Source organism: Anas acuta (genome assembly GCF_963932015.1).
Source record: "Anas acuta chromosome 4 unlocalized genomic scaffold, bAnaAcu1.1 SUPER_4_unloc_2, whole genome shotgun sequence".
Classification (NCBI taxonomy): Eukaryota; Metazoa; Chordata; class Aves; order Anseriformes; family Anatidae; genus Anas; species Anas acuta.
Window position 1 is genome coordinate 413936 of NW_027075982.1, and position 12060 is coordinate 425995.

Consider the following 12060-nt stretch of genomic DNA (forward strand, 5'->3'; position numbering starts at 1 on the left):
GCTCGCCCAGCAGCCGCCGGGAGTGCCCAGGCACACGTCCACACACAGACACATCTGTAGACACAATGCCGACAGAGCTCAAGGAGCAAAACGCGAACGGATTCTGTCCGATTTGTATATGAAAACAACAGAGAAGACCAAGTCGGTCCCATTCATGACATGGAACACTGCTTTAGCAATTTTTAAGTGCACAGAGCTTACTCCACCCTAAAGACTTGATAAACAAAGAGACATTTAGAAAGCTAAGCTGTGAAATGACTGAAACAAAAGGGTGTATTTCCAGCTTCAGTTCCCTAAAGCGTGTAAGTACTTCTCAGAAACAGAAGACAGGACAATGTAAAGATGTAATCTGTGATTAAGTAGTTCTTCTTTCACAGGGAAAACCAAAACCAATGACTTTTCAGGGACAGCAAAAACTCTTGATGAGACAACAGCCTTACTTACTGTTGAAAATACAATCCCTTTACCTCATTGGCCTCACTCTGCTGCTGTTCTCTCTTTTTTCTTCTTTTCTCTCTTTTCTTTACATTTGTAGATCTACACCCTGAAGCTAGAGATTTACCAGCACGTCGGCCACTTCTGCCTTTTCCAGGCTCTGAATCAGTATCACTTTCCAGTTGTAGTAAGGCAAAACGAGATGCAGTGGTAGGGACTGAACTGATTATAGCAGATTCCATTGCCATGTCTGAAATTCTACTGAGCTGGCTTCTTTTCATTATCAGTTTCCTGGGAAAGTAGCACAGAAGGTAGAATGAAAACATTGTTTGATCAAACAAGCAATAATTCATATCATTAAACCACAGAAGTGTGTTTTTTTTTGGCTCAAAAAGCATAAGACAGGGCTGGAATTGGGGGAATGAGGGAGAAATCAAAAAGATACAGTATAATTTATTTATATTGTAACTGACTACACTGTATTACCTTAGGTAACTAAAGAAGAATTACATAAAAAAATAAAATAAAATAAAATAAAAACAATCTACCAAACACATTTTAGGCTAATACATTCGCTCTTGAGAGATTTCGTGGAAAAAAGGTGGCTCTAAAAGAAGCTGGTCATGTTCTGGGCGGAAAAAGACACAATAGAATAGAATAGAATAATTTAGTGCTTAAAAACTATTTCAGATGCCATCCCCGGAGCCTGACAAACACAATTTAAGAATGAAGTAGATAATACACATACGCAAGCTCCAGTTTGGGGTAAGCAGCCTTATCTCTTCTTTTACAAGAAGTTTAATTTTGTTTGCAATGCACTGGAGATTCAGCAAGCAGTTTTCTCCACAGGGAGGTGAACCCAGCATTTCAGCTGGTACCGTCCACAAACACCAAGTTCACCTGTTCTTACAGCAAGACACAGAGGATACGCTGGGGGGAGACGGAACTAAGCAACACTTATGCCTTCTGTTGTTGCCTGTAGCTAAAAGCAACATGTACATCCCTGGGACACCATTCTAAAGATCAAATCATTTACCTAGCATTAAAGCTAGATCCTGGGTATATCTATGTTTGTCCAACTGCAGTTTTTCCATGCAGAGTTTGGTCAATTAGCAGAGTATTGAAAGTGATGATATCCATCTCTGATTACAAATTTCATAGAAAACAGACATCTAGATATGCTGACATATTATGACAGAGGTGTAGTGAGATAATACATACTTCTTGAAATTACTGTTCAAAAGGAATCTTTAGAGTTTGAAACAAGTTCTTGAGTTATCTGCTTAGATAACCTACAAATCTGTTCCTTATTAAGTACTATTACAAAAGAACATGAGACTCTGCAGAAGTTTCCACAGGCTCTCTTTACCACTTAACTCCAGAATTTCTCCAGTCCAAAATTGTATAGGTGCTCCATATATACTCAGGTATGTCAACATGCAACAATAGCATGGCAGAGACCATTCCCCAAAATAATGATTTAAAAGGAATATGTCATTTCACTTTTCAGAGATGAAAGAACCATGCTCTACTCTTAAGTTTACAGGAGACAAAAAGGTTACAGAAAAGAGCATTCTCGTCACACAAAGTTACTCAACTCCATTTCTCTCAAAAGAAGAGAAAATGAAGCTGGTCATCTTAGGAGAAAACGGCCATTGAGCTGTGAATCTACTTGATGCTGATATTCAGATTAGCTGATCAGACCACAACTATGTATCTAGAAAATACAGGTCAATCATATCTACATCATAAGTAATTCATATTTGTCACTCTTTAAATGACAGAACAGGATACATTTGGATTTTTGTGCAGACAAGACTGTGCACATATGCACACGTGTGCATACATTGACAAATATTTTAATGCTAAATAACTAGTGTGAGAAACACTCCGTAGCCAATAACTTAGGCTCAGGCGAGGATCTCAGTGAAGTAGTAATTTATTCGCGATTGCAATGGCGGGCGCCCCACAAGCAGGAGAGAGCGCATCTACTAGTTCCAAAACACAGTTTATATACCTTTTGATGGCAGGACCCTCCCCTGTTTCCCCACTGAGTGGGTAATCCAGGTTCACAATCTATCTGATGCTTCACAAACAATGCATGGCCTTCAGTTGCCAGCCTGTAAATTTCAAATTTCTTTTGACATTTTTACTGCTTGAAGTGGTAATGTTTCTTCACTTATCTGACTTGACTTGACACCGTGATTTTCACCTAATTGTCTTAAGGAGTCTGGTTGTCTGCATTTCACTAGGTCGCCTGCTAAACTTTCTTATCACTGTAAGCATATCTCAGTACCACATTCCCTCCTTCTAAACAATGTAACTCTGCAAAAACAACATTTCTATTCCCACAATTCCCCCCTTTTCTTTTTTTTATAATCTGTTGATTTTTGCAAAACCTTTCTCTAAGGTGTAATTTGATAGACTTCTTCTTCTTTGCTTTCTTTGCTTTCCATCTCCTCATTATCTCCTTATCTGAGTAAGGCGGTAGCTCCATGGTCATTTGTTTCAATAGTGCGATTTCAGTTAACCACTGTACTGGTCCTCTTACACAGAGGATAATGCAGCAACCAATGGCTGTCAAAACTCCTACAACTACGATCAATGTTGCAAATATGCCTATTTTTTTTTTTTATTTTTTTTTTCTGCCAATTCACTGGCAAGGGTGGTAAGCCCTTGCAATGCTCTTGTTACTGAGCCATCTGGGACACTATTGTTGGGTATAAGAGTGCAACAATGGTTGCTCAGTATTACACACACAAACACACCTCCTTCCTCTGCGAGCATCATATCTAATGCTATCCTGTTTTCCCAAGCCATTTTGCTGATGGCATCTAGTTGTTCATCAATTCCTCTCATCGCATCCTTGGTATAATTGATGAATCTCTGCTGATTATAATAGAAATAATTAATTCAATCCGCATTTTTATTGATTGTTACCCACCAGAACAGTGACTCAAACCCTGCAGCAATTTGATTTCTGGCTTTATGTTCATCTGCAACTCCTCTAGGTACCCCAATAGAATCTATGTATACTCTATCATCAAATGATATTCCTAAGCCTCTTTTACTTCCTCTGGGTATTTGTGATGTTTCTCTTTCAAATGCCAGGGTGAAGGGTATAGCTAATTGAACAAGTGCACAAGTGCCTTCCCAATTAGTTGGTAGGGTGGACCGTAAGATCTTCCCTCCACCGTACCACCAGAGATCTGCCCTGGGGATCTCTAGTCTTGAGCAGTTTCCCATCAAGTCCTTGGTAGCACAAGGCAAATTCTCCCAGATGCCAGGTAGCACTCACACCCTGCCGTGAGAGGCAATCTGTATGGTTACCTATAGCTGTAGAGAATGCAGGGGGAACCGTGATACTGTTATCATGCAAGGAACAGCAAAGAGAGACTTACAGGCCTCATTTCCCCAGGCAGTCTTTTCTTGGTACAATGCAATCATACATCGCACCCCTTGGGAGTCTTTGGTCCACCACCATGGGAAGGGCACTATCTGGGCAATCAGTCATCCCGAGGCACAAGCATAGCAGTAGCTACGGTTGAGACTCTGGACAGTATGTTTGACCCATTCTATCCAGGCATTCACATCCCCATACCCTGTTTGAATCTCAAATGTTTGAACTGCCACATTTCAGAGGGCCTCCTGTTTTCTCTCCTGTTTTCTCCTTGAGTTTCTCCCTTTCTCTGATGGCAATAGAGGATTGTTTCCATACAGCTATTCTCAATCTGGCTGTTGGGTCTCTCTCAGTTATTTGTTCTCTCTGCTCAATTGTCGTTGGGCATTTAAATCTCCACAAGCTAACACCTCACAAACATCAAACGTGACAGAATGTGGTACATAACCCTCTGTCACAGTCACCCATATTTTGACAGGGTATCCCGTTTTTGCTATTATCTGGTCATGCCTTTTCCAAGTTGCCAATTGACCGAGGCCTTCTCTGAGGCCTAGAATCACTAAAAACAAAATTAGTAATCAATTTTTCCCTGTCATTATTTTTAAACCTTAGGTTTCCAAATAATTATCGATACAAAAAAAAAATAAGATGTACACTACTACTATAACAACCTCCCCCGGGAGCACTGCAATTCACTATAGGTCTGTTCTTTCTCTCAATCACAAGTCACAGTCGTTAGTTACCTGTGAAAATAAAAGGTTAGTTTACAATTGTAAGCTCTTATCCTGCTCAGAGTCCACTATGAGATTTTTCTCTTCAATTTCAACTTCCAACAAGTCTTTTGTAGGAACAGCATCCCAGGTACTAGCGTCGACGGATGCCTTCACTCGAGTATAGTGAGTCCAACCTTTTTCCGCAGTTCTTACGGCTGTTTCAGTGGTTAGTAATTGTCCTTCCCATTCAGGCCAGAGTTGACTCTTTCCAGGTCCCAATCAGGACCCGGTTTCCTGGGTGATGGTGGTGAATGGGAAATTCCAAAGGTGGGGTTTGAGCCCACAACCCACAGGTCCTGAGAAATGACAAAGAACAGAACAACCCCAGAATACAGTTCTTAAGAAAACTCTCTTGTTTTGAATTGTGGTATCTCATCCCTTCTGCCCAGATAGGGCAATCTGAACAGCATCTCATATGGTGAAATTCCTATATCCTTTCTTGGTGCTGTTTAAACCTGTAGGAGTAAGCATTTTACCCAAGGAAGCTGGGTTTCTAACACTAGTTTAGTTAATTGCTTCTTTAATGTCTGATTCATTCGCTCCACCTTCCCAGAAGAGGAAGGGTGCCAGGGGCTGTGAAAATCCCACTCAATCGCTAAGGCCTGCTTTAACCCTTGCAGTAAAGCTTTACACCCATCCAGTCATGTGGTCAATTAGGACAAACAAGTAACTCAGTAAAATCTACCTGTATACTTTGGAAAGGTCAAATCCCTGGCTCCCGTCCCCCTCTAGATGGGTTACAGAAGACCTTTTTATTTACCTTTTCACATATGGTACATCCTCTGCATATGTGCTTCGCTAAAGTGTATATTCCTATACAGACATACTTTTTTAGCACAACATCACACGTTGCTTGCACCTCCCAATGACTCTTTTGATGTAAAACAGTTAATATTTGCCTCATTATCACTTTATTCAGCATTTCTCTCCCATCAGGGAGTATCCATTTTCCTTCAGACTTCATGGCTCCTGATTCCTTAAAAAAAAATCTTTCTTTTAAAACTTTTTAGTTCTTTCTTAATTTTCAACAATTCCCTGAATCCTCTCTGCATTTATTCTTTGTTTTCCTTCAGATGTTAGATGCCTTAAATACCTGACTTCTCTTTCTCCATATTGTAATTTATTTATTTATTTATTAATACTCCCAAGCCCTGCTTTCCCAGAAAGTTGAATAGCTTGTTAGTAGCTTTCTTCACAACTCTTTTCTCCTGTCCTGACAATAGAAAACGATCCACATATTTGTTAACATTAATACCTCCTTGGGAGGTTGTAATTGCTCCAAAGTCTTTTTTTTTTTTTAGAACTTACCCAAATAGATAGGTGGCCCTGTATAGCCCTGAGGTAAAATTGTCCACCTATATTGTTGCTTCCACCCCCATTTCAGGGTCTTTCCAGTCAGAGGTGAATATCCATGTATGTTTGCTCTCAGGGCCAGAGAGCAATAACACTGTTATTCCAGTCTAACAATTTACTATTTGAATGCCCAATTTAATCATCAAATCCCTTTTCAACAAGTTAGTCCCTGCCTTGGGTACATACAATAATTACCCAGTGATCATTGTATCCCCTGGTCTCAGCTTGGTATCCCCCAAAAGTGGCACTGTTATCCCAGTCCCTTCTGCCCCCATCACTTTTTAGGGTTTCATTAGTTAATTTAATCCCTGATACTTTACAAGTCAGTAATGACCTAGCTGTTCCCCAGTGTATTGGTTTTGATGGCAAGGTTCGGGGGGTGTGAGAGGTGTGGGGGTGGGAAACTGCAGTGGCAGCCCCCGTGAGAAAAACCCAGAAGCCTCCCAGTGGCAGGTAAGGGACAATTTCATCTGGCCCCAAAGGGGCCCACTGCTGCCCAGAGCCAAGCCACGAGCAACACAGTCCTTGCCTTGTGAGAGCACATCCACGAAAACAAACAAACAAAGAAACAAACAAAAACCTGCTGCTCAACAGCAGTTGGGAAAGCGAGAAACCCCCCCGCAGACACCTAAGTCAGTGCAGAAGGAGGGGGAGGAGGCGCTCCAGGCGCTGGAGCCGAAGCCCCCCTGTGGCCGCTGGAGAGGCCCCTGGTGGAGCAGGCTGTTCCCCCCTCCCCAATGCTTGGGAAACTGACCAAACACCACAGCAAATATGCAAATATACCAAAACTTTTAGACTGTTACTTAGATAATGCCTACATCACCTTTCCCTGCTCATTCAATTTCAAACAGCTCTGTTAAATACTACATGCCACTCCTTTAACACCTTCAGCAACCCTTTTAACACTTCCTTTATCTTTCTCCAGCCTGTACTTTTCTAATACCAGCACCAAAGGCTCAGTCAGGGTCCAGCTTAATTCCATACCTTTTCCCTCCAAGATAAACAACATACCACTATAGCATATTTCATCCTATTTTCCTTCTTTCCTCCTTCTTCCACTCCAGATATTCCTATTCGAAGTGGCCAGCCTGGCCACACTTAAAACATCTTATCAAAGCCTGTCTCTGCTAGGACTCAGGCCACAACACAGGCAGCCTTCTTTGCCTGCCATTCCTTCATCTCTCTTCCTCTCCTTTCCATCCCGGCCCTGACTCCCCCTGAAGATTTTCTTCCTCTTTCTCCAACCCTCTGCCTCACTACCCGCTGCACTGTCAATACCATTAGTTTCACTCTTTCTTTTTCTTTTTTTTTTTCCTTCTTATCTCCCCTCCGGACACACACCTCCAGGGCCTCCCGCAGGAGGGTCCCCCAGTGACTGTTCACTACATCCCCCCACCTTCTGAAGCATTTTCTGCGTATTTTGCCAGGCTTTAATCACACAATGAACTTTCAAGAGCCCTTGGGATACTGGGTCCTCAGGTCTCATCCCCAAGTACTTTCTCATTCTGACCCCAAGTCTCTCATATGATTTCTGTGTTGCACACTATTATTATTCCAGCCAGGATTGGCAAGTGGGTATTTCTGCCCTGCCGGTATTACCCCTGGTCCTGGAGGATGAGCTCTTTCCCATTCTTGTATAGCAGCTCTCCTCCTGATCATTCCCATTTCTTTCCCTGTAAACAACATACTTACAGACATAATTCCCTCCCCCAAGAGTATAAATCAGGTTGTAGGAACTGGTCTAATTGTTCAACTAGGCTGTTGGGGTCCTCGAATAAAGACTTCCTCTCCTTCTTAAAAGTCCTAACCTCTCTGCTGGTAAGGAGGAGGGGGTAGTTCACCTAAGAGGATACACTGTTAGTGTTAGTACTGTTAGTATCAGGGAAGGCAAAATTCTCAATATCTCTTCTACCTTGTTCTAATTCTTGCCAGAGCCTAGAGTACGATCCTTCTTTAGGGACAGTGTTAATTACAGTCCCTGTCTCCCTTCCCGGAGTGACTGCTGCTGTCACCAGTTCAATATTAAGATTATAGGGAGCATAACTTGGCTCCTTCTCTAAAAAAAGGAATCTTCTTGTTTACACATAAATTTAAAGCCTGAATTTTCATCAGACCTGTATTTTGGCCAAAATACTGCTGTTTCCTTAATTGGTTCTTTTGTCCAGACTGATACACAATATTTAACCTTTTAAAAATTATTTTTCTTTTACAATCCCTCTAATTTTTGGGATTATGTTTCCAATTTCTTATCATTCTTCAGGAAGAACTATTAGTAGGCACTCCCCCAGGGATATCTCCCTGTCCCCTGGAACTCATATTTTCCCATTTTTCCTAACCCTCGCCAGTATGTGCTACAGAAATTTCCCTTCTGCAGTGTACCACACACCAACATACTGAAAGATGGGGGTGTACCGCCAAGCACTTCCCCGTGCCAGCGTTACTGCACACCTGAGTTTACCAGATTCCCTGGTGTACTTCCAAGCACTTCCCCGTGCAAGGATTACCGTACACCAGATTCCCCTGGTGTAGTGCCAGCACTTCCCCGTGCAAGGGCTTACCATACACCAGATACCCGACCCCCAAGGCAATACTTAATATCTCTTACCTTGGTGGTGCACAGAGTTACCGGATCAATTCTTAAAAACCTGGAGTGCCTACCTTGTTCCTTTCCCCACTACTTCACGGATCCTGCCTCTTTAACCAGTCTCGGGCCCTCTGTCAGCTTTCCGCAGAACCGCCACCGTCGATGCACAGGACCGCTGAAATCAGCGGGGCATGCCTTCCTGCTGCTGCGGCGGTGGGGCTCCCCAGTAGGTGACTGGATCCCGGACGAGCCCCCAAATTGTGAGAAACACTCCGTAGCCAATAACTTAGGCTCAGGCGAGGATCTCAGTGAAGTAGTAATTTATTCGCGATTGCAATGGCGGGCGCCCCACAAGCAGGAGAGAGCGCATCTACTAGTTCCAAAACACAGTTTATATACCTTTTGATGGCAGGACCCTCCCCTGTTTCCCCACTGAGTGGGTAATCCAGGTTCACAATCTATCTGATGCTTCACAAACAATGCATGGCCTTCAGTTGCCAGCCTGTTAAATTTCAAATTTCTTTTGACATTTTTACTGCTTGAAGTGGTAATGTTTCTTCACTTATCTGACTTGACTTGACACCGTGATTTTCACCTAATTGTCCTAAGGAGTCTGGTTGTCTGCATTTCACTAGGTCGCCTGCTAAACTTTCTTATCACTGTAAGCATATCTCAGTACCACATTCCCTCCTTCTAAACAATGTAACTCTGCAAAAACAACATTTCTATTCCCACAATAGTTAACCAGCTGAGGAAATTAGTTAAAGTTGAGAGACTTCATGCTCTTACTAGCTGGACACGAAATATGTTGAAACTTGAAGCTCAGAGAAAAGATTACAGGTGCATCTTTACAGCAAGAAAAAGCACCAGATAAAAGTGCTCAGTCATGTTCCACAAGAACTTATGATGCTGGATGTTGCTCTAAAGCAGACAACACTCAAAGTTTTGTCTGCAGACTCCTTGCTGTGCTTGGCTTAAGAAAAAAAAAAAGAACTATGGTATGACTCTTCAGTAAAAGCTTGGAATTTCTAGTCTCTCTCTACTGTGGTGTATTTATAGTTAATGTAAACAGTACAACGGCACAACAGTCTTTATTTGTACAGTGGCAGCAGTGGCTAATGCTGCCAAATCCTTCTTTTTGCACATACAATCTGAAAACAATTACACGTAGCTGAACCTCTACACAGGTACATAAAGTGGCTGCAAACTCCCTTCTTTCGTCTATAAATACACCAATATAAATACACCAATCAGTATACCTTTGCTGTCTTATCATAGTTGGCATGCAGTTAAGAGCCCAGCTGACAAGTACATTTAACAAGTACTACCCATGGAATTCTGCTGTTCCAATTCACTGAAATACTACAGTGACAACATGATATCAATTTACAAAACCTTATTCCTGAATTAGGTGTTTCTACATCATCATCATAATAATGGATGGCAATGAGTTTATAAAGTGAATTGCAAATACATGAGATTGCAGGTTATTTTCTAGTTGAGTCTCAGATAGTTGTTAACATTGCTAATTCAGTTGGTAGGACATTTCAATACCATTCATATTACAGCAGGATCAAATTATCCCACTTCTGCAACACCTAAAGATGGATCCAGTGATTCACCAAGGCCTACCACCATGCCAGGCTTCATATTTTAGCACCACACCTACAATTCTGGCAGACCCATTTTATTAAGCACCTAGCACTTCAGTTTCAAAGTATGGCTCCCATTTCCCCCTCCCTGAAAAAACAATGGGCTGATACCTCAAAAGCTTTCAGCTAATTAGAGGTGCTTGCTAGCACCCTTTCAGAGGCTGGTATAGTTCCTCCCACCTCAGGAATTATGAGCAGTGTTATTCTGTATTGCTATAGAAATAACCAGCCGTAGAAAATTAAAAACACACTGGTGTAATTGAGCTTGAGGCTGTGTTTAAGGAAGCTTTTTGATCACAGAAAGAAAGTGTTCAAATATGATTCAAAGATCGAAGCCGAAATTCCTTTAAGTGGTATAGTCTTTATTGCAGCGCTGGATGATGCACAGGGGATCTCTCCACCTATCGTGCATACCCAAAGCGGAAAGCAGTCTTGAATTTATACAATCAATCTATCAATATTCTACAAGCGCCTATACATATTCCTTATCTATCCCCCCCTTCCCTCGCTTCTCATGCTAATTAGCCTTTTGGCACCTTGCGCCTGTGTAGAGCCTCCCAAGAATTGTGGGCAGGGGTCTTTGGGACGTGGGCAGGGGTCTTTGGGAGGAAGACCCTGAGTCTTCCTCACAGTGTACTTTTCACCTTTGGTCAGGAATCTGCTGAGCTGGCATGTTTCTTAATTGCAAGCGCTGGTTGTTGCTAATTCTTCCGTTTGTTGTATCTTTATAATGAATTCCAATGTCCAATTTTGAGATTTATAGTCCTTACATTTGTTTCTCTGTCCGTCTGCCGCTTCCTTATCATGAGTTGCAGCGTCTTGTTTCAAGATATACAGTCCTTGTCTGGGGATTGTCCTTGCCTCCCCAATGCCTCCCCAATGCCTCCTTAATCAAATACCACAAGGAGTTTCATAATTCCACAGATCAAACTATGACCTGAAGCATCATTTCAACTTCTACAGTAGTTTTCAAGGAAGAGTTTTGAAGTGCGGTAAAATATTGGAAGTAAATAACAGCCTGTTGCCCAAACCCTATTTATCTGAACACAATATTCCCTACTACATAGGCTACAGGAAAAATCCGCATGAAGGTAAAAGGAAGCAAAGCCTGCTGGCAAGTATTTGAAATTGTTTCCATTTGTGTTATGTATTAGCAAGAGCCATAGTCTTGAGAGAAGACTTTCACTAACGTGTCAAGGAAGTAAGGAACTCTGTTACAAAAAGAGCCCTCAATAATCCAAGTTGCAACATCATAATGGCATGGATTGACAGCTCCCATAAATGACCCAGTTTCCCAACTTTCTGATCTGCATATCACTAGCAGGCTGTTAGTGCAACTCTCTGTGCAGTCTGCTCCAAGCAGTAAGAGTTGTGAACACAGCTCCTGCAGCCAAAAGTACCTGTTACTCAGATTCATGCATCACCAACAGAAGATGAGCATGATATACATGTACCATATAATTTTAAGGCAACGTTATAGCAATGGTTATTTCTAGCAAGTAGTAATTTACTTATTTTTTTAGTGCTTTACTCATTTGTAGGTCATGCTTTTCTACAAACCATGTCAGCATACGTGAATGGATTCTGTCAGATTTTTATATGAAAACAACAGATAATACCAAGTCGGTCCCATTAATGATATGGAACACTGCTTTAGCATGTCTGATGCAGCAATTTGTAAGTACACAGAGCTTACTCCACCCTAAAGACTTGATAAACAAAGAGACATTTAGAAAGCTAAACTGTGAAATGACTGAAACAAAAGGGTGTATTTCCAGCTTCAGTTCCCTAAAGCGTGTAAGTACTTCTCAGAAACAGAAGACAGGACAATGCCCTGAAGAGCTTCAGTCTAGTTTTAGACAT